The sequence below is a fragment of the Lygodium microphyllum genome, chromosome 12 (genome assembly GCF_053477565.2).
Source record: "Lygodium microphyllum isolate KBCC chromosome 12, Lygodium_microphyllum_v1.1.10, whole genome shotgun sequence".
NCBI classification, from domain to species: domain Eukaryota; kingdom Viridiplantae; phylum Streptophyta; class Polypodiopsida; order Schizaeales; family Lygodiaceae; genus Lygodium; species Lygodium microphyllum.
The window spans coordinates 32,521,555-32,546,473 of NC_141146.1; positions in this window are offsets into that span (position 1 = coordinate 32,521,555).

Here is a 24,919-nt window from a genome sequence, read left to right on the forward strand (position 1 = left end):
AGTGACTGTGTGGTCAAATACCACTCTCGTCAGTTTTGCAGATTTGCCTTTGTGAGGCTGAAGCTGTGTTCTTTGCAGTGACAGAATTTTTTGCCGTGTTCTGTAATGGCGTCTGATTCTCTCTCACAGATTGTCACTGAAAAGCTTGACAAGAACAACTTCCAAGCATGGAAGTTTAGAATGACGAATTTCCTTATGGGAAAAGGATATTGGGAATTTGTTGCAGGAAATGAAGAAGAACCAGTTCTTCCTGATGTTCCCAATCAACAGCAAATGCAGGCATTTAAAGCATGGCATGAGAGAGCCAGGAAAGTTATGTACTGGCTGTCTATCAGCATTTCAGACTCTATGATTGTGCATATTCAAGATGCAAGTACGCCAAAGGAGGCATGGGATACTTTGTCAAAAATGTATAGCACAAATACGCAAGCCAGGAAAATGCAGCTCAAGCAAGAGTTGCACAATGTGCAAAGAGAAAGTATGAGCATCAATGACTACCACATGAAGGTGAAGAAGATTGCAGATGCACTTGCTTCCATTGGGTCGCCAGTGGAAGATGATGATTTAGTCTCAGTGACCTTGAATGGTCTAGGAAAGGACTATGCACAGTTCTGAACATCCATTTCCGTTCGTGAAAGATTTCCTGATTTTGAGGAGTTGATTGCTCTTCTAATTTCTGAGGAGCAGAGAAATGGTGGTGCATCTTCTTCAGGAGGAACTTCAAAAAAAGCTGTCTTCTACTCAAATGCTGGAAGAGGTAGAGGCAGAGGTAGAGGAGGCCGATATGGAGGCCGTGGTAGAAATCAGAATATGCAACAAACTCAAGAAAACCAGTCCTATGGAGGAGGACGTGGTAACTCTAGAGGCAGGGGGAGCCAAAGAGGTCGTGGTGGATGGCAAAGAGGCCAAAATGCAAACAGTAATGTTGAATGCTACTACTGTGGTAAAATGGGTCATATGGCTAAATACTGCTATAAAAAGCAGAATGACATCATGAATGGAAAACTGCAACAAGGGAATTATGCATCTTCTAGTAGACAGGGTGATGACAGAAATGAGCATTTGTTTATGGTGCAGCACATGAACAATTCTGTGACAAGTGCAGAAGAAAGCAATGATGTATGGTATGTTGACTCAGGTGCATCAAACCACATGACAGGTCCTGCAGAATGGATGGAGGATGCAAGGAAAATGGAAAAACTAGGATTTGTGGAGACTGGTGATGATACTGCACATTCTATTATGCAGATTGGAAAATTCCTTTGTCTATGCAGGATGGGAAAAAGAAATACCTGTCAGATGTATTTCATGTCCCGAATATCACCAAGAATCTGGTTTCTGTTGGTCAAATGGTTGAGCAGGGCTTGCAGGTCAGATTTAATCCTCATGGATACTTTGTTGAGGATATGAAAAATAAAGGTCGCTTGATAGCAAAAGGAAAGAAGAAGGGCAGAATGTTTACATTGGATGCAGACATGCCTGAATTGAGTGCAGCAATGTTTGCACATGGGACCGTTGTAGTTGCAGATATTGATATCTGGCATAAACGCATTGGTCATGTTAATGTACAACGACTTAAATCAATGCAGGCCCAAAATATTGTTGCAGGATTGCCCAAATTCAAGGTTGCAGAAATGCATAAGGTATGTGAAGCCTGTCAGTTTGGAAAACAGGCAAGGAAACCATTTCCTAGACATGTTCAAGAGAGTGAGAAGCCATTAGAATTAATCCACTCTGATGTGTGGACTACTAAAGCTGCATCTCTTGGAGGCTGTCATTATTTTGTCACTTTTATTGATGACCATAGCAGAAAAGTTTGGGTGTATTTTATGAAAAAGAAAAGTGAAGTTTTTGGGCATTTCAAAACTCTTAAAGCTATGGTTGAAAAAGAAACAGGCCTGCAGATAAAATGCCTAAGGTCAGATGGAGGGGGAGAGTACATCTCAAATGAGTTTGCAAAGTTCTTGTAGGAGTATGGCATAAAGCAGCAATATTCATGCAGTCATACCCCACAACAAAATGGAATTGCAGAAAGGAAAAACAGGCATATTGGAGAGGTATCTCGTGCCATGCTCAATGAAAAAGACCTGCCAGATTTTTATTGGGCTGAAGCAGTTGCTACAGCAGTCTATATAATGAACAGGACTCCCACTGCAGCAATACATGGGATGACTCCAGAGGAGAGGTATACTGGTAGGAAACCAGATATTTCTCATTTGAAATTTTTTGGTTGCATTGCCTGTGTACATGTGCCAGATGAGCTGAGATCCAAGTTGGATCCAAAAGCCGAGAAGTGCATCTTTATTGGTTACTCTCTACAGCAAAAAGGGTATAGATGCTATAACCCTTCTACTCGTAAGTTTACAGTGAGCAGAGATGTTGTTTTTGATGAGATGAGTAGCTGGTATAAACCAGTAAATGTGATTGATGATGTAGATGCACAAAATGGTAATGCTGCACAGAATTCACAGCAGCAGTCACAAAATATTAGTGGACCTGGAGTGTCCTCTAGCAGTGGTTCACATTTTTCGCCATGGACAGGCAGATTGAGATCAGGAGAATCTTCTCAAAGCAATTCAGATAGTGGTATGCAGGTATCACGAAAAGGAAAAGAGAAGGTTGATCAGCCCATGTTTGATGTGAATGCAGGTCACTCTTATGTGGATGGTGAATCCAGTGGCTCAGAACAGAGCATTGATGATGAGTTGGGTATTCCTTCTATTGTTACACCTGGAGTAAGGAAGACCAGGGATGTTTTGAGAGCACCTGGAAGTGAGCCTACTTTGCGCAAGTCTACCAGAGCTAGGTATCCTATGGATAGGCTAAAATATGATAGATTTACAGCCATTCACTATGCATATATGGTTAAAGTGATACAGGAACCAGAACCCACTTCTTTTGAGCAAGCCATGGGAAAAGAAAAATGGGAGAAAGCCATGGATGAAGAAATGGATGCCTTGGAAGCAAATGCTACATGGGAATTGGTACCTTTGCCTAAAGGTAAAAATGCAATTGGCTGTAAGTGGGTTTATAAGGTGAAGCACAATGCAGATGGTTCTGTGAGCAGATACAAGGCAAGATTAGTAGTCAAGGGGTATGCACAAACATATGGCATTGACTATGAATAAACATTCAGTCCGGTTGCAAGGATGGCAACCGTAAGAGCAGTCATTGCTATGGCTACATCAAAGGGATGGTCTTTACATCAGATGGATGTAAAGAATGCATTCTTGCATGGTGATTTGCAAGAAGAGGTCTATATGGAGCAGCCACCAGGTTATATGCATGCTGTTCATCCTGAGTTTGTTTGCAGGTTGAAGAAAGCCTTGTATGGCTTGAAGCAAGCACCCAGAGCATGGTCTGACAAGATAGGACAGTATCTTGTCACTATTGGCTTTCAGATTTCCAAGGCAGATTTCTCACTTTATGTGAGAAAAATAGAGAAAGGTATCATGCTACTTGTCATTTATGTTGATGATTTGATTATGACAGGTGACAGTGATGAAGATATCCTTCATGTGAAAATGCTATTGAAGCAGAAGTTTGAGATGAAGGATTTGGGAGAGATGCATTATTTCTTGGGTATTGAGGTGATTAGATCACCAAGTGGGATACAGCTCTTGCATAGGCAGTATGGATTGGACATGCTCTCCAAATATGGGATGACAGGCTGTAAGCCTATTTCAGTTCCTTTGGAGCAGAATGTGAAGTTGAGCACAGATGCAGGTGGGCTTCTAGAAGACCCTACTATGTACAGACGCATAGTAGGAAGTTTGATTTATATGACTATTACCAGGCCAGATTTGAGCTATGTTGTTGGATTGGTAAGTCAGTTTATGCAGGCTCCAAGGAAACCACATTTGGATGCGGCTAGACGCATACTCAGGTATGTGAAGTCCACATTGTAGTATGGACTATTTTATGAGACTGGGGTTCAAATACAGTTGCATGGATACACTGATGCTGATTGGGCTGGTAGTATTTCTGATAGACGATCTACCAGTGGATATGTGTTCTCTTTTGGGAGTGCTGCAGTCACTTGGAGCAGCAAGAAACAGCCTACAGTTGCCTTGTCGAGCACAAAGGCTGAGTACAGGGGTGCAACAATGGCTGCATGTGAGGTAGCTTGGTTGCATAAGCTACTTTATGATATGCATCAGTCTACAGATGGGCCAGTTGTCATTTATTGTGACAACATGAGTAGTATACACTTGGCAAATAACCCAGTCTATCATGCTAGAACAAAGCACATTGAGGTGCATTATCACTATGTGCGAGAGAGGGTTTTATTAGGTCTTATTGATCTAGTTTATGTCAGCACAGAGGATCAGGTAGCTGACATATTCACGAAGGCATTGGGCGCAGAGAAGCTGCGCAAGTTCAAAGACCTGCTTGGTGTGCAGGAATTGGGATTGAGCTCGAGGGGGAGTGTTGAGATATCGAGCTCCACTCGTGATACACCAGGGTGACTGTTGTGTATTTATGTCACCGACTTGTCAGTTGCAGACGCGGTTGGTACACCGCCCATGAATAATAGCTACATGACAGCTATCCTTATCTACTCTAGTTCGTGGCTCAGTTAGTATGCCACCTTAGTTAGTTGAGTTTGGTTTGAGATCCATATATAGGGTTCTTCTATTTCTTTGTAGAAGCTTTCTTTTGGCTTACACAACTAAGAAGAGGAAAACCGTTTTCAGCCTCCACCTGTGTGAGTATTCTCCCATTGTGCAAGCAAGAAATCTACAAGCGAGACTCCTTCCTTCTCTCCCACAATCTTGACAGCTGACCCATCAAGAGGACGAGCAATTGAGAAACAAAATAGAAACTGAGACAGAGAAGGAGGAACAAGAGGCTCAATTCGAAAGAAAAAAAAAAGAAGTCTACTTAAAAGGCAACTCAAAAGAAGAAACAGAAGGGGGTAGGAAAAAGGAAAAAGAAGATTTGGAGAGAGCCAAAAGGGAATCCCTAAGAGAGGTGATGGAGAGTAAAAAGAAGGAGAAGGAAGAAGGTGAAAAGTTGGCAGAGGAATGAAGGAAAACAGAAGAAGAGAGAGAAAGAAGAGCTATGGAAGAGGAGGCGGAATTGAGGAGATAGGAGGAGGAAGACATGGCCGAAGCAACTTGCCGGTCCATAGAACAACAAAGCCAACTCAATGGCCTAGGGGCTTTAAGTCTGCCTAGGGAATATTAGAGTTCAGAGAGAAAGAGATGCAGAAAAAGGCTCAAGCACCAGGGTAGCAGACATGATCCATGTCAGTTCATTCCATTCTATCATAACACACTCTATCAAGTCAACTATGTACCTCACACTTACACAACAAAGTTCCCCTCAAGCTCAAGTGGGGTACTTCACTCCAAGAAGTTCTTTGAAATGCACAAACTTATCTTTATCCAATGACTTGGTAAAGATATCTGCAACTTGGTCTTCTATCCTCACATGGACCAAATCAATGTCACCTGCAATCACTTTTTCTCTAATAAAGTGATAGTGTACTTCAATGTGCTTAGTCCTAGCATGATAGTCAGGATTACTAGCTAGGAGCCTCAGCACTAGAGAGTGCAACTGTAGGTTGCTTCTTACTGCTCCAGCTTTCCATACTACTACCAAGGGAAAGTGCATACCCACTAGTAGATCTCTTGTCATAGGTATCCGGTTAGCATCTGTATATCCTCTAAGCTCCAAAGACTTACCATGCTCATAAAATAGACCATAATATGATGTAGCATTCACATATCTCAAGATCCTCCTCACTGCATCCAAGTGCGGCTTCATAGGCTTCTAGGTGAACTGGCTAATCAGTCCAATTGAATAGCTAAGATCCGGTCTAGTAATGGTAAGGTAAATCAGGCTACCCACCATTTGTCTATACATAGCGACATTCTCAATCTCATGTCCAACATGTGCAAGTAGCTTAACATTTTGCTCCAATGAAGTGCTCAAAGACTTGCAATCCAACATACCATACTTGGTCAACATGTCTTGTGAATACTGCTTCTGTAATAAACAAGTACCATGAAGTGTAGAGACAACCTCAATCCCAAGGAAATACTTCAATTCTCCCAAATCTTTGACTTGAAATTCAACATGTAACATTTCGTTGATCTCTCCAATTCTTGTGACATCATCATCTGTAATGATCAAGTCATCCACATAGGTGACTAATATCACATAATCAACCCTTGTCTTCTTTGTGAATAGGCTATGATAAGCCTTACCCATAGTGAAACCAAGTTTTTGTAAGCATACACTTACTTATCTTAGCATTCCAAGCTCTAGGTGCTTCCTTCAGATTCACATAATGCTTTTTTCAATCTACACACATATGTAGGAAAATCTGGATGTACATAGCCCTTAGGCTGATCCATGTATACTTCCTCAACCAAATCACCATTGAGAAAAGCATTCTTCACATCCATCTGATACATATTCCATCCTTTAGATTCTACCAAAGCAATCATTGTCATCACGGTTGCCATTTTAGCAACAGGGCTGAATGTTTGCTCATAATCAAGACCATATTGTTGTGCATACCCTTTTGCCACAAGTCTTGCCTTGTATCTTTCCAATGTGCCATCTGATTTGCACTTCACTTTGTATATCCATTTGCAACCAATATACATTTTTCCTTCAGGCAAATCAACCAAATCCCAAGTGTCATTTTTAGCCAATGCTGAATATTCCTCATCCATTGCCTTGCACCAATGATCATCCAAGATAGCTTTAGAATACTTTGTGGGTTCCTTGAAGCTAGTGACTTTTGCCATATATGCATAGTGCCTCACTGTATAACCACTGTATGTAAGCCTATCGATAGGCTTCCTGACTCTTTCTGATCTCCTCAACTGAGGTGCAGTATGAGACTCTCCTCTCTCATGAGGTGGTACATATCTATGTCTCACACCAGGAGTCACAACTGATGGAATACCAAACTCACTATCCAAGTTGTCAGTGCCAAGTGAATCATAACCACAAGTGAGTGGCCCTCTAACATCATCAAGTTTCCCTTTGCCTTTATCCACATTTCTTCCCTCACTGACATACCCATACCAGTGGCTAAAGATGCTGAAGTCCTCAATTTACCTGTCCAAGGACTAACTAATGTAGTAGCATCTTTAAAAGGTCCAAAATTTTTTGCACTTTCATTTGTACTTGCATGCACATGAATCTCCTAACACACATCATCATCATTCAGCAAGGTGATCTTCTTCTCATGCCATGATTTCAGCTCATCAAATACCACATCTCTTGAGACCAATGTCTCATGAGTAGAAGGATTGTAGCATTTGTACACTTTCCTATCTTGTGCATACCCAATAAAGATGGCCTTTTCTGCCTTTGGATCTAGCTTTTTCCTCTTTTCATCTGGAACATGTACATATGCCAAGAATCCAAAGACCTTAAAATGGCTAATTTCTGGCTTTATCCCATAAAGCCTCTCATGAGGAGTCACTTCATGTATACTTGTGGTTGGTGTACGATTCATGACATACATTGCAGTCATTACAGCCTCTGCCCAATATGCATTTGGTAGGCTCTTCTCATTCAACATGGCTCTTGCCGATTCCATGATCACCCTGTTTTTCCTTTCTGCCACACCATTTTGTTGTGGTGTGTACTGGCATGTCAATTGCCTTTTAATCCCATGAGTTGACAAGAAGTGATCAAAGTCTTTAGAAACATATTCTCCTCCACTATTAGATCTCAAGCATGAGATGTAGCAAGCCAATTCTTTCTTCACATGTCTCTTAAAATCCATGACATCACTCTTGTGCTTTAGCACATACAACCATGTGTACCTACTATGGTCATCTATGAATGACATATAGTAACGTGATCCCCCAAGAGAGGCATTTTGTGAGGGTCCACATACATCAGAATGTACAAGCTATAATGGTCTAGTAGTAGTGCTTACATATCTCATAAATGGAAGCCTTGATTGCTTCCCAAATTGACAAGACTGACATACATGTCTCAATTCTGCATGCTTGAACTTCAGAAGTCCAAGTAAAACTTTCTTATGCTACATATTCTTCAACTTTTGAACATTTAGATGACCGATCCTTTTATGGAAAAACTCAATGTCCCTTATTGCAGCATTGTCATGTGAGTACATAGCAGCATTCAATGTTGGAATTTTCGTATCCAATGTAAACATCCTACCATTTCTTTTGCCTTTAGAAATGAGTTTGCATCCTTGACCATACTCTTCAATGTAGCATCCATCTCTATTGAATCTAACTTGTAGATCCTGTTCAGCCATTTGTCCCACAAAAAGCAAGTTTTTGGTTATGGAGGGTACATGTAGCACATCATAGAGGCTCTTTTTCTTGTCACCATGCATCATCAGGGGAACAATACCTGTATGCATAATGTCATGCTGCGTATCATCCCCTGTGCAAACATATCCATGAGCACCTTGTACCAATGTGTCAAAACCACTCTCCATGAGGAGTCATGTGGTTAGATGCTCCTGAGTCTATATACCATACATCATCTACTTTGCCTTGTACAGGCAACCCTTTCTTCACATGTTGCATTGCAAACAACCTGTCATCCTCCTGCATACCACTAGAAGAAGCATAATTACCATGCTGCTTCCCTCTTGCTCTTTGATCATTCTGATTCTTGTAGCAATCCTTAGCTACATGCCCGTATTTGCCACAACAATGGCAATCCTTATTTGCATTTGATTGCTGTCCATGACTCATTTGAGGCTGCTACCAAGTGCCTCTTTCTCTAGGTGAATAATCTCCTCTTCCACGAGTATTTGAGACACCTCTAGTGGCTTGAGGCTGCCTATTTTGCCATCCAGTAGCTTGTTGTCTATGGGCTGCATATGCATTTCTAGCACCTCTTCCTCTTCCACCTCTACCCTTTTCATTGGAGTAGAAGACACTGTCCCTATTGTTTTTAGACCCACTCGAACTTGTATTAAGTCCAAGTTTCATTTCTTCATGTAATAGAAGTGCCATAAGTTCATCAAAATCAGGCTGCTCCTGACACACTAAAATGGAAGTATCAAACTGCTGATATTCTTGTCCAAGTCCATGGAGGGTAGTAGCCACCAAATCATCATCGTCAACTTCAGCTCCAATTGAGCCTAGTTGTTCTGCAATGGATCTGATCTCACTGACATAGTATTAAATAGACCTTCCATTCCTGGATATGTGGCTGAATTTTTGCTTCAGTTATGTCTTTCTCGCATGAGTGACATGGCCATAATTCTTCATCAATAACTCCCAAGCAGCTTTTGGGGAAGTACAGTTTGCAATTTGCATAGCCATTGTGTCTGACACACATAATGACAACCAATGCAAGACCTTGCTGGCCTTTTCCAACCAAGTCCTGTGTGCCTTTAACTGATCTTGTGTTGGAGGTCTATCCTCCGATAGTTTGGGCTCATCTTTAAGACCTGTAACTAGGTCCCAATAGCCTCTTCCAATTAAAAAAATTAGACATCCTGAATTTCCATAGAACGAAATTGTTGTAGTCCAGCTTCTCACCAACTATTTGAGTGATAGTATCCTTCTCTCCTGTGTTTGCCATTTCATGCCAACAGGCAGTACACTTCAGTGATCAGTAGTACAACCAGTAGTCTGTTAAATCAGCCTCATAGAAGTCAAGCTTGAGCATACAATGCTCTTGAGTATGCACACGTCTAACTATCACTGACGATTTAGTGCCACACTACTGACATCTGTGATGAGCACCCTTGAACTCCACAAATACATTCAATTCCAAAAACGTACATAAATTTCAGCTTATATGACTGCATAAGATCCAATACATGCAGGAAATAGATACTCAGTATTCCTTCAACTGACAATTGTTGCAAACATGAGCCAAATACAAGCTTCAAATATTGATACCAATTGTACCCTTGAATTTACTACTCAGGACCTATTGCATAAGGTAAACATAACTTGCTGAATTGTTTTCATAGTCCACAAAAAAACCTGGCACATTTCTTTCTTGTTGTTCATATTGAATACTGATGGCTATTCTCCAAAGTACACACCCATACATGCTCAAATAGCTGTAAAGCATGCAACTCTTGCTGATCAGCAAACTATTGCACACTAGACAAGCTTAACCTTGAAATACAGCTGGTAATTTAGATGTTCCAGTAGCCCTCAATGAGAAACCATTATTTTTCTCTCTCCAATCCAACATCATAGTCTAAATGTACAGCAGAGGAAGCTTATACATGGAGCCAAGACTTTGACCATGAACAAAACCATCAGTAGCCAGGATGGGCAATGTCTTCTGCATGGTAGGAGATGGCTGCTGCATTGGACTAGCTCTTCAGTTATGTCTTTGTCTTGCTTGATGTCTCATACATGACTCCCAACACTAAAAACAACTCATATGGGATACTGCCTCTGCAAAAGTCTTATCAAAGATGCTGTCAATGACATCATCTGATAGTAGCATAACTTCTGTAACTACAGTGAGAGCATGCTCACATTCATAGATGGGCTAATAGCTTCAAACAGGCTTGGCCCACTGGATGCCATGCTGACGAGTGAATGCTTTTTACCAATCAAAGTTGTGAATAAGTTGCATGAGCTATTATTTAAGCTCACAGATGAGCCATGAAAAACATGCAATTCTTTCTTTCACTGCACGCATTAGACCCTTGCAGTATTGGCAGGTCTGATACGTTTGAGTTCAGCCAACTATTCAATTAGCTTCTCATTACCACCACTGATATTCCTTGGAATCTCTACTTGTACATGAACCAGCTCATCACCTTGAACATTTGGCTTTCCTAATAGGGGAGCACCTTTCTTGGACAACACTTGAGTAGTTCCTGGTTGTGTGACAGCTAAAAAACTAAAAATCTGTCAAGCCATCTACAGTATGAAGTTTTACAGATCACATAGGCTACTAGGAAGTGAGGGAGAACAAGCAACAGGTTGCATTTGGGTGTCAAGATTGTGGGAGAGAAGGAAGGAGTCTCACTTGTAGCTTTCTTGCTTGCACAATGGAGGAATACACACAAGGGTGGAGGCTGAAAATAGTTTTCCTCTTCTTAGTTGTGTAAGCCAAAAGAACTCTAGTACAAAGAAATAGAAGAACCCTATATATGGGTCTCAAACCAAACTCAACTAACTAAGGTGGCATAATAACTGAGCCACGAACTAGAGTAGATAAGGATAGCTATCATGTAGCTATTATTCATGGGCGGTGTACCAACCGCGTCTGCAACTGACAAGTCGGTGACATAAATACACAACGGTCACCCTGGCATATCATGAGTGGAGCTCGATATCTCAACACTCCCCCTCGAGCTCAATCCCAATTCCTCCACACCAAGCAGGTCTCTGAACTTGCACAGCTTCTTTGCGCCCAATGCCTTCGTGAATATGTCAACTACCTGATCCTCTGTGCTGACATAAACTAGATCAATAAGACCTAGTAAAACCCTCTCTCTCACATAGTGATAATGCACCTCAATGTGCTTTGTTCTAGCATGATGGACTGGGTTATTTGCCAAGTGTATACTACTCATGTTGTCACAATAAATGACAACTGGCCCATCTGTAGACTGATGCATATCATAAAGTAGCTTATGCAACCAAGCTACCTCACATGCAGCCATTGCTGCACCCCTGTACTCAGCCTCTGTGCTCGACAAGGCAACTGTAGGCTATTTCTTGCTGCTCCAAGTGACTGCAGCACTCCCAAAAGAGAACACATATCCACTGGTAGATCGTCTATCAGAAATACTACCAGCCCAATCAGCATCAGTGTATCCATGCAACTGTATCTGAACCCCAGTCCAATAAAATAGTCCATACTACAATGTGGACTTCACATACCTGAGTATGCGTCTAGGCACATCGAAATGTGGTTTCCTTGGAGCCTACATAAACTCACTTACCAATCCAACAGCATAGCTCAAATCTGGCCTGGTAATAGTCATATAAATCAAACTTCCTACTATGCGTCTGTACATAGTAGGGTCTTCGAGAAGCTCACCTGCATCTGCGCTCAACTTCACATTCTGCTCCAAAGGAACTGAAATAGGCTTACAACCTGTCATCCCATATTTGGACAGCATGTCCAATCCATACTGCCTCTGCAAGTGCCATATCCCACTTGATGATCTAATCACCTCAATGCCTAAGAAATAACGCAGCTCTCCCAAATCCTTCATCTCAAACTTTTGCTTCAATAGCATTTTCACATGAAGGATATCTTCATCACTGTCACCTGTCATAATCAAATCATCAACATAAATGACAAGTAGCATAATACCTTTCTCTGTTTTTCTCACATAAAGTGAGAAAACTGCCATGGAAATCTGAAAGCCAATAGTGACAAGATACTGTCCTATCTTGTCAGACCATGCTCTAGGTGCTTGCTTCAAGCCATACATGGCTTTCTTCAACCTGCAAACAAACTCAGGATGAACAGCATGCACATAACCTGGTGGCTGCTCCGTATATACCTCTTCTTGCAAATCACCATGCAAGAAGGCATTCTTTACATCCATCTAATGTAAAGACCATTCCTTTGATGTAGCCATAGCAATGACTGCTCTTACAGTTGCCATCCTTGCAACCGGACTGAATGTTTCTTCATAATCAATGCCATATGTTTGTGCATACCCCTTGACTACTAATCTTGCCTTGTATCTGTTCACAGAACCATCTGCATTGTGCTTCACCTTATAAACCCACTTACAACCAATTGCATTCTTATCTTTAGGCAAAGGTACCAATTCCCATGTAGCATTTGCTTCCAAAGCATCCATTTCTTTATCCATGACTTTCTCCCATTTTTCTTTTCCCATGGCTTGCTCAAACGAAGTGGGTTCTGGTTCCTGTATCACTTTGACCATATATGCATAGTGAATGGCTGTAAATCCATCATATTTCATCCTATCCATAGGATACCTAGCTCTCGTAGACCTACGCAAAGTAGGTTCACTCCCAGGTGCTCTCAAAACATCCCTGGTTTTCCTTACTCCAGGTGTAACAATAGAAGGAATACCCAACTCATCATCAATGCTCTGTTCTGAGCCACTGGATTCACCATCCACATAAGAGTGACCTGCATTCACATCAAACATGGGCTGATCAACCTTCTTTTTCCTTTTCGTGATACCTGCATACCACTATCTGCATTACTTTGAGAAGATTCTCCTGATCTCAATTTGCCTGTCCATGGCGAAGAATGTGAACCACTGCTAGAGGACGCTCCAGGTCCACTAATATTTTGTGACTGGTGCTGTGAATTCTGTGCAGCATTACCATTTTGTGCATCTACATCATCAATCACATTTACTGGTTTATACCAGCTACTCATCTCATAAAAAATAACATCTCTGCTCACTGTAAACTTACGAGTAGAAGGGTTATAGCATCTATACCCTTTTTGCTGCAGAGAGTAACCAATAAAGATGCACTTCTCAGCTTTTGGATCCAACTTGGATCTCAACTCATCTGGCACATGTACATAGGCAATGCAACCAAAAATTTTCAAATGAGAAATATCTGGTTTCCTACCAGTATACCTCTCCTCTGGAGTCATTCCATGTATTGCTGCAGTGGGAGTCCTGTTCATTATGTAGACTGCTGTAGTAACTGCTTCAGCCCAATAAAAATCTGGTAAGTCTTTTTCATTGAGCATGGCACGAGATACCTCTCCAATATGCTTGTTTTTCCTTTCTACAATTCCATTTTGTTGTGGGGTATGACTGCATGAATATTGTTGCTTTATGCCATGCTCCTGTAGGAACCTTGCAAACTCATTTGAGAGGTACTCTCCCCCTCCATCTGACCTTAGGCATTTTATTTGCAGACCTGTTTCTTTTTTAGCCATAGCTTTAAGAGTTTTGAAATTCCCAAAAACTTCACTTTTCTTTTTCATAAAATACACCCAAACTTTTCTGCTATAGTCATCAATAAAAGTGACAAAATAATGACAGCCTCCAAGAGATGCAGCTTTAGTAGTCCACACATCAGAGTGGATTAATTCCAACAGCTTCTTACTCTCTTGAACATGTCTAGGAAATGGTTTCCTTGTCTGTTTTCCAAATTGACAGGATTCACATAACTTATGCATTTTTGCAACCTTGAATTTAGGCAATCCTGCAACAATATTTTGGGCCTGCATTGATTTAAGTCGCTGTACATTAACATGACCAATGCGTTTATGCCAGATATCAATATCTGCAACTACAGCGGTCCCATGTGCAAACATTGCTGCACTCAATTCAGGCATGTTTGCATCCAACGTAAACATTCTGCCCTTCTTCTTTCCTTTTGCTATCAAGCGACCTTTATTTTTCATATCCTCAACAAAGCATCCATGAGGATTAAATCTTACCTGCAAGCCCTGCTCAACCATTTGACCAACAGAAACCAGATTCTTGGTGATATTCGGGACATGAAATACATCGAACATGTATTTCTTTTTCCCATCCTGCATAGACAAATGAATTTTTCCAATCTGCACAATAGGATGTGCAGTATCATCACCAGTCTCCACAAATCCTGGTTTTTCCATTTTTCTTGCATCCTCCATCCATTCTGCATGACCTGTCATGTGGTTTGATGCACCTGAGTCAACATACCATACATCATTGCTTTCTTCTGCACTTGTCACAAAATTGTTCATGTGCTGCACCATAAATAGATGCTCATTTCTGTCATCACCCTGTCTACTAGAAGATGCATAATTCCCTTGTTGGAATTTCCCATTCATGATGTCATTCTACTTTTTATAGCAGTCTTTAGCCATATGACCCGTTTTACCACAGTAGTAGCATTCAACATTACTGTTTGCATTTTGGCCTCTTTGCCATCCACTAGGACCTCTTTGGCTCTCCCTGCCTCTAGAGTTACCATGTCCTCCTCCATAGGACTGGTTTTCTTGAGTTTGCTGCATATTCTAATTTCTACCACGGCCTCCAAATCGGCCTCCTCTACCTCTGCCTCTACCTCTTCCAGCATTTGAGTAGAAGACAGCTTCTTTTGAAGTTCCTCCTGAAGAAGATGCACCACCATTTCTTTGCTTCTCAAAAATTAGAAGAGCAATCAGCTCCTCAAAATCAGGAAATCTTTCACGAACTGAAATGGATGTCCGAAACTGTGCATAATCCTTTCCTAGACCATTCAAGGTCACAGAAACTAAATCATCATCTTCCACTGGCGACCCGATGGAAGCGACCCGATGGAAGCAAGTGCATGCAATCTTCTTCACCTTCATGTGGTAGTCATTGATGCTCATATTTTCTCTTTGCACATTATGCAACTCTTGCTTGAGCTGCATTTTCCTGGCTTGCGTATTTGTGCTATACATTTTTGACAAAGTATCCCATGCCTCCTTTGGCGTACTTGCATCCTGAATATGCACAATCATAGAGTCTGAAATGCTGATAGACAGCCAGTACATAACTTTCCTGGCTCTCTCATGCCATGTTTTAAATGCCTGCATTTGCTGTTGATTGGGAACATCAAGAAGAACTGGTTCTTCTTCATTTCTTGCAACAAATTCCCAATATCCTTTTCCCATAAGGAAATTCGTCATTCTAAACTTCCATGCTTGGAAGTTGTTCTTGTCAAGCTTTTCAGTGACAATCTGTGAAAGAGAATCAGACGCCATTACAGAACATTGCAAAAAATTCTGTCACTGCAAAAAACACAGCTTCACCCTCACAAGGGCAAATCTGCAAAACTGGCGAAAGTGATATTTGACCACACAGTCACTTCCTAGTGACATTTTGCATAAACAGAAATCAAGGATGATTCTGTAACTCCCAATGTCTCTGCAGATAAGCATACGATGCAATTTCTGTGGTAACTTTTCACCGACCTGTAGAACAGTGGTCACACAGCATAAAACTGGGCCTTTTCCTGAGTGCGTGCAGAAAACTTTCGCCTCCAAAACAGGCCCTGAAATGGCCTCAAATAAAAAAAACAGGGTCGTCGAGGGCTAAAGTCCTCGCCCGCAACATATACTGCCCTCTTGCTTCACCGCGAAGGGCGTCTCAACTTGAGACAATGCACTCTTGCAATTTCCGGCTGTGCTACCTGTAGAGATCTGCTCCCAAAACAAAAAATGAAAGCAACACTGCTCCTCTTACTAGAACACCGCGAGACTTGGCTTGCTTTCTTGAGCTCCTTACCACGAACAAGGCTCTGATACCATGTCAAGATTGTGGGAGAGAAGGAAGGAGTCTCACTTGTAGCTTTCTTGCTTGCACAATAGGGGAATACACACAAGGGTGGAGGTTGAAAATAGTTTTCCTCTTCTTAGTTGTGTAAGCCAAAAGAACTCTAGTATAAAGAAATAGAAGAACCCTATATATGGGTCTCAAACCAAACTCAACTAACTAAGGTGGCATAATAACTGAGCCATGAACTAGAGTAGATAAGGATAGCTATCATGTAGCTATTATTCATGGGCGGTGTACCAACCGCTTCTGCAACTGACAAGTCGGTGACATAAATACACAACGGTCACCCTGGCGTATCACGAGTGGAGCTCGATATCTCAACATTGGGATCCATAATCTCCCGTTTGTGTGCTGGCCATTCTCAACAGGCCGAGTTCTTTAGTGATCTTAGTAATATCAATGCTCTGTCAGATATGAATGCAGTAAAGATCATGCAGCAACTACTCTTGCTTACAAATGTGTTGGATCAGCGTGTTTACGGGTAGTCTAGGTGAAGAGCTCCTCAGTCACCTTACTCGTCAATTTTATCATCTTCTTTTCACGAGGCTGTGCTGAATGGGAGACCCTCCTTCACGGCTATCTAGCTTTGGACCAAATCCATGCTTCTCTTGACATCTGCTCGTGTTACTAGTGAGGCCCTGCTCAGGATTTTGATTTCAAAGGATTTATGAAGTCAAAGGCTATTGCAGTGCATCTCACTTTTGAAAAATGTATGCCTCTGCGCCTACTCTGATACCATATTAGAGTTCAAAGTGAAATAGATGGAGACAAAGTCTCAGGCACCAAGGTAGCAGACATGCTCCCTGTTAGTTCATTCCATTCCATTATAACAAACTCTATCAAGTCAAATGTGTACCTCACACTTACACAGCAAAGTGACCCAGTACTAACCATGGTTAATTCAGTATGACTTAATGTTATTCAACTAGGGTAGGTCTATGAGCTTTAATCTCAACAGGGAAGATAGACCCGGCTCAAGCGCTCAAGTACCCAAAGCCATGTTGCCCATGGTCATCGAAGGCAAGGGTAAGGCTCCCATCCATCCCATCCCACCCCTCTTGGTGCCCACCAGCGAAGCAACCACTATCACCCCAAGCATCTCGGCTAGCACTGATGTGAACAGTTTTGTGGCATGGATGCAATACTTTATTAATAAGGAACTAGCACATGGAAAGAGCGGGGAGACCACAGTCACCGGGCAGAAAAGGCCAACTACTGATGCGGAGTCTAAGCAAGATCCGAAATGCCAAATGATGGAAGCTTCGACCACCCCAATCCCTAGCACTATGATGCCACCTGCAAACAATGACGAATACGTTGATGAATTTCTCTCTCAGTTAGAGAGGGCAAGGGAGGAAAGAAGGATAGCGATGGGCTGAGTTAGAAGCGAAAAAGGAGGTGGTAGTAGCCTTCCAGCTTGAAAAGACGAGGCGAATGGCTACACAACAAAAGAAAATCCTCGACCTGAAATGGGAACTAAAAACCAAGGAAGAAAAGGAGTAAAGCTGGCAGCAACAACTCATCGATGAAAATCAAGAGCTTGAGAAAATGTAGGGAGAGTATAAGCTTCTAATCATGCAACACGAGGATCTGGCAGCAAAAATAGGTCGGATCAAATGGGGATGAAAGAATTTACCACAGGGGAAGAAGGAAGGAAGCGAGAAGAGGAACAACAACACTGAGAAATGGAAACCATGACCAAAAAGCTGAGCCTTGAAAGAGAGGAGCATGAGAGAATGAGTAGGGAATTGGAAGACCAGGAGCAGAGGCTCATGGCCCTGGTGCAAAGACAAGGAGAAGGTATGGAGGAACTGAAAAAGAGAGCCAAAGAGTGGGTAGGCCAAAATGAACGAAGAGTGAAGACCTTGGCGCATCGCCTGGCTCTCGTGGAAAATGAGAAAGTTCTAGTAGAAGGAAAAGCAGAGGTAGCCCAAGTGGCTTTCAATACTCAACAAAAAATCTTCCTGAATACCCTGATGGATGCCACTCATGCGGAGGAAGGGGAGTCCTTGGAGGTAGTAAAGAAGAAGCTGAGCATAGCGTGTAGAGCTCTGCAAGCAGGGCTACACACATTAGGGTCAAAAACACTTCCAAAAATGCACTTTTGTTAATCATGGGATCAAGAAATAGGCCAAAGAGAGTTTGCCACGTGTGCAAGAATATGGTATTCTTGTCTCCTCTTTTTTAGAGATAGTGGAGTCCATTTCGTGATTCTCTCTTATTTTTTAGCCAACTTCCCTAAAGTCTGACATGTTTTGGAGTCCCAAAGATGTTTATTACTCACAAATCTGACAAAATACGTGACAAAGATGTGATGAAATTAATAATGAGTTTTTTGAAAGTCGAGAGATCTTTCAATATTCTTTTTGGCGCCCAATACATACTCATTTGTGTTCTGGGCTCTACTTTTTAGTTCATTCACCCCTCTTTGAGCTTCTTTCTCTACACTTTCATTCTTTTCGTGGCTTCCTCTAGGCGCTCTTCTCATTTAATACACTCTTGCATAGTCTATAGTCAGGGAGCAGATGGAAATTGGGAGCCCAAAACCTTTAATGTAAACGATTGGGTTACCATGCTGCCATCTTGCAAGGGCTCTCATAAGGTGAAAAGAAGAAAATGAGATGATATAAAACATCATTGGAAGGGGTGTATCATTGCCTTCAAAATTATGCCCGAAGGGTGGTTTGTCAAGGTGCAACATGTTTACATGGCCAAGGATATGCACTTGCCTCCAAAAGAACGTGTTCCCCAACAAACACATCGTAAGTTATTAGTTGAATAACATATGTAATTCTTTTCCATTTAGGCAAGTACTAACAACCGATTCGTCATTGCAGATATCTTTCTATCAACAAGTATTGAATGGAAACCTGTGGAAAGCGCAAGTGGGACTTTCCATGCCATTTATAAGGTATTGGCAGACATTATTTATGCCGATCAAACTGTGTCTTTTTTTAGTGAATGCAAGGTTTTTATATATTATGCACATTACGTGGTTCCCTCTAAAGCGGATAGGTATGGGAATATTGAAGATTTGCCACCATTTCCAAGCCTTTCATCTCTAAACTGGGAGATTCTTGACAAGGTAACAGTGCAGAGTTTCAAATTCAAAATATCTTAGGATATTCAAAAGTCCATGACAGCTAGAAGGATCTTAAGAAGAATACGTTTATCATGGTTTGTACCCCTCCATATCTTCGTGGCTTGCTTCAAAACAACAAATTTACAAAGAACGAAGGTATCCTGGCTAAGTAGAAACCTTTCGAAAGAGGATTTGGACAACACTATAGGGACGCTTTGGAAATCTAGAGAGTGCGACCATAAGGGTGATATCTTGAGGTGCAGTGCATGCCCTCAATCCTTGGCTTTGGCTTACAGTATCCCTCGCCAAACTCTTGCTTTGGGCTTTGATTATAGGAGATACAAACTAAGATTGGGTATTTGGGTTCCCTTGGATTCCTATACAGATTACACACCATATAAACTTGCGGTGCACGTTTTACCACATGAAGAAGTAAAGAAGGTGAATGTTACTTCCAATTGGAGTCTGAAATATGTGAGGGATACCTTGGAATTGCTAGACAATACATCCCCTAGATATAAGTTCAAAGTGAATGGCGTAACAATTGGTAAAAGAGCCGAGTGCTCTTTCTCTTGTATAAGTTGTTTGTCTCCCACAATTGTGAGTTTTGAGCCTTGAGAATGAAAACTTTGCAGGAATTTATCTCAATTGATTGTCCTTAAGATATTTCTTAGTGGGAACTCATAAGCTATCATGAAGCAAGTTGCCTTTCAAATGTATAGAAATAAATGTACATTACATTCGATTTATAAGTAAAAAAGTTCATTACATCATGAGGTACAAAAATGTCATATAAATGTACAAAGCCAAAATAATAAGGCTTGTGTATGCTTATGCTTGCTCTTTTGATTCTTTATCTGCTGCCTTCTCCTTTGTTGGCTTTGTGGCTTCTTTATCGATTTCTTCAAAGATGTTTTTTCTCACAGGGCCTTTCTTTGATTGTTGAAAGAATTTCACCTTTACAGGTACTCTCTTTTCTTGGGGTTTAAGAGGGGATGGATCAAATTTCAGAGGAGAAAGCATTGGCATTCCTTTTCTTTTAGACTCTGCAGCAATGGTCTTTGTGGTTGACTTACCATTACCATTGCCATTGCCATTGCCATTGCCATTGCCATTGCCATTGCCATTGCCATTGCCATTGCCATTGCCATTGCCATTGCCATTGCCATTGCCATTGCCATTGCCATTGCCATTGCCCTTGCCCTTGCCCTTGCCCTTGCCCTTGCCCTTGCCATTGCCATTGCCATTGCCATTGCCACTGCCTTTACCCTTTCCCTTGCCCTTTCCCTTGCTTGTGCCCTTGGCCATTCAAGTTTTGGGAGGAAGAGGGGAGTCAAGATCATATGGTGTGATTGCCTTGTCCAAAATCAACTCAATGCATCTCTCCCTTATATACCAAACATACGAATCAGGATAGTCTCTACACTATAAGAATAAATGTTATAAGTTAGTGAAAAGATATCATGATAAGGGTTACACAAAAATCAAATGGAATTAACTTACATTCACTCCCTCTATTTGTAACAACTTTGAATCCACTGTTCTGCAAATATTTGATATAACTCTCCATCCACAAGAATGCACATCGCTTTGCAATGGAACTTCTTGTAGAAGAAACGTATAAGGCTTTTGAGGATGAGCAAGATCCTCGTATGTAGTATCCAAAAATGTAGAAACAAGTCTACCAGCACTACAAAAGGAAGCTTTATAAGTTCAAAATATTTTTTGTAAATATAATCAAAGCAAGTAATTTTCTTTCAACATACATTCGTGCTTGGCCATGAACACCGCTGAGAGAGTTCATAAAGATAATTTCTCCAGTAAGACAATTAATATAGATAAGACTCCAATGCCCTCTGCAAATTCAAAATAGAGGTGAGCAGAAGGGTGAAAGCAAATGAATATAAATTTTTCTCTACAGAAAAGAAAAATACATTTCTACATAAGGAAAAAAGATGTGGTAATTTGTCACACTATCAAAAGTACGAAAGAATGGTGCAATATTAGACCCAGATCTTGCAAATAGTTCCACTGAGAGAAGTAGATCAACAACATATATGGCTCTACGGATATCGAGAGTGAGAGAGGAGATGGATGCCCTGTAGTCAATAGCAAAAGCTATTTGAATCGATTAAAATCAATACAAATTACATATAAAATATACTTGAACCTATAAGCCTTACCTTATGCAACAAAAAACAACGGAGTTAGATAGTTGGACATCCCTTTTCTCCAACATGGGCTTGTCCTCGGGAGATATACTAAGGTAATCCTCCTCAGGTTTCGCAGAAACATTCAGAACTATTTGCACATACACTTTACCCATCCTCTCGTTGTTAACGGGAGCAAGTGATGTGGCTTTCCTCTTGTAAACTTCGTCTTCAGTTTCCAATACCTCCTGAAATTTTTAACTCAAGATAGACTCTTGCTGAGTGGCACCCCTTGTAGAGTAAAGGTGAGTTGCATCCTCAACCTTTAGCTTTTTCCCTTTCCTGGACAGTTTCAGGGGAATGTTAAGGATTTCAAGGGCTTTTTGAACATTGGAAGGCAAGGGCCTCAACACTTTATCGAACCTATACCTGATTCTGCTGATCATGCTGAAATCTTTATTCATAAGGGTAATTCTATGAGCAAGCGTAGCAGCAATGTAAGCATCGTTCATGAAATCAATAAGAAAATCTTCTGCAGCCTCTTGTAGAGCAAGAATTGCTGAGAGTTGCCACTTCTTATTTAGACCAGAGACAATTGCCACTCTAGACAATTTGCCAGAGATCTCTTTCACAACTCTTATGAAAGCAGCCTTTGGAATCACGTGCTCTGTACCTCTCTGGGCTTTTCTAATCTCACTGAAACACCTTTGCATGTAGAAGAACTGGGACTTCCTCTTTTTCTTTTGTGGCTTGGGAGGCTCACTGGCTCCAGCAGAAGTAGGCTCAGGTGCAATTGGAGGGGATGAATCCTTCACAAGGCAAGTCTCACCCTTTGCTTCTTCAACTTCAAGAGAAGAAACATTCTCTGCACTGAAATGCTTTAACTTCATGGAAGATGCTAGGCCAACACCTGGTGTAGGGGGGATCTCTGTGGAAAAATGCTCTAGGGCCTCTGATGGCCCAACCTTAGCAATATTTGAAGAGGGTTCCTCCTCAGATTCATCAAATTGTAACTTCCTTCTACCCCCACTGTCCTTCCTATCCACATAAACTTTTCTTGCAATTTGCTTTGTCCTTGCCATACAAAGGAGAAAATAGAAGAGCCAGAAAGGCAAAAATGTTATAGGAATTTTCTCGAAAATCTGACAAGAACGCAGCAGGCACGATACAGTGCGAGAAGGAACAAACGAACAAGATGGATAGTCATGTTTGCGCCGTATCGGAGATGAGGACAACAAGATAAAAAAGCCCGATATGATGGGAGATGGCAATTAGGAAGACCATCGAAGGACGCCCTCGCTCCGTATCGATCAAGCATGTAGAAAAACACAGCGAGTATCAAGGAAAATGGCCACCAAACGGTGTGAAATGAGGAAATCGGGAAAGAGGCAAAAGCATAGTCGCTCTGAATCGAGCGACGGGAATTGATACGACGCGAGAGGACAGTTATGCAGTAGACGCAACACTGGGATCGCTCCGTATCAGGCAAGCAAGGTGCGAGAGCTTGAGAGAATGTAAAGTGTACATGTAAGAAAAATAATCCCTTATATACCCTCGTCAACCATGCCACGTGTTAGACATGTGTTCGCATTCATTGTGCCACGTGTCAGCCTAACGTCCATATGCCACGTGTCCACTAACGATTGGTCCACATGTTTGTTGGCCACGTGTCACCCAACGGCTAGTGCCACGTGGCATTATTGCACGCCCTACATAAGGGGGTGTCCCTCATTTGTATGACTTTTTTGGCTTTCTTTATGGACTTCTCATTCTTCTCCCGATACGGCGCGAGAGCGAGTGTTCTTGTTTTGCGCTTTTGCCTGCTCGTGTCGTTTCAAGCTTACCATTCTCTTCTTCCTTCGGCGTGGCATTTGTTTCTAGACTCCTAACCTGATATTGCGCAAGGGCGCGTGATCACTGATTCTGGTTTTGCCTTATCGCATCGTTTCGGTTGCGACCCTTTGCTTTGGGTTGTTCTAGTTTGCATTACCGATACGACGCGAGAACGAACATCCGTGTCTAGCGTTTGAGTCTCATTGCGCCGTATCAAGCAAAAGTTGGAAACATGTCTGACCCTACAGATTTTCTGGGCTCCAAGGTTTTGCTAGGAACTGGGAAAAGGAGAAGGCTTTCAAGAGGCTCACGGGCTTCAACATGTGACGAGCCTGTGCATTCTGTTTCTTCCCCATTCTCTGCCACTAGTGTTAGAATGCCAAGCACATCTCCAGGGAAGCGAAAGTCGGAAATGAGAGGTCTTGGAGTATCAGAGCTTACTGATGTCACTCCATCAGAGAGGCTTCTTGACTTTATTCTTCAGAATGGCATGGATCTTTCTTTCTATGGAGTTGTTAAGAATGTCTTTAATCCTGACTGGGACCTTGACAGTGTTTTGAAATATTGTAAAAATTATTTTTGGAGGACTTTTTGGAGTTTGAAAATCTAGTAGGTCCTTCTATTGAAGTTGGTACAAAGGAATATGTCCATGTTCCCATTGGGTCAATAGGAAATGAAAAGTCAATGTTTAGTAAGAGGTGTGGTGCCCACTCTCTGGATAGGTTTTATGCAAGAGACATATTGTGCTCCACTCATTCCAAGAACTGCAAGATTATGTCAAAGTCTATTGCTTTTATTATTTTCACCCTTGTCAAATATCCTCTGAAAGCTGATGAGCAACAGTTGGAAGGAGCAAAGTTTGCTAGCTTTTGTATGTTAGATGATCTAGCCGATGAAAAGGAAATAGAGGAGGTTGTAGATGCAGATTTTGAGGCTTCTATTGCTGAGAAGTTGGATGTTTCTCACTTCAAAGCTGAGACCATCATTGAGGAGAGCCAAGGAGATGCAAATCCTGCAACTGATGAGAGTTCTCACCATACTATTCCTTCTCTACCATCTATGCCTTTCAAGGAGAAGGAGTATATTTTACTGTCAGATATTGAAAAACTTTTCAATGTTAGGGAAGATTATTGTCTAGCCATTATTGCAGAGGTGATGGAACCTAGAACGGGCCAGCACTGGCTCGTGCACTAGTCGGACCTCTATCTCACACGCTCAACAACCCCACGGCCTCGCGGCCAGGAGCGTTGATGACACATACATTGCCTTCCTAGACATCTTGTGTTTGCATTACGTCGTTTGTAGTCCACTCTTCTCTCACCCACTACTCCTCAGAGGGAGTCCCTTACACATTGCCTAATGGCATGAAGCACAGACATAGGGGGTCCTCCAACGGCTGAGTGCCGCCACCCCTCTGCAACTCTCCTACACCTTGGGGATTGGCCCCTCGGTGCGTCGCTCAACATATAAACATTTCGCACAAAATCCACTCAAGATACCATTTAATCGTATATAGGAATGTACCATTGTCCTTACTCCTCTTCCCCCTAGACCCCACGACTAGCCTATGGCTTAGGGTGTCCTATCTCTCACTCAACGTGGGTCAAGGTCCTAATGAAAGCAATTGCTGTGCATCCAGGATTTTTGATACCTTTAAATATT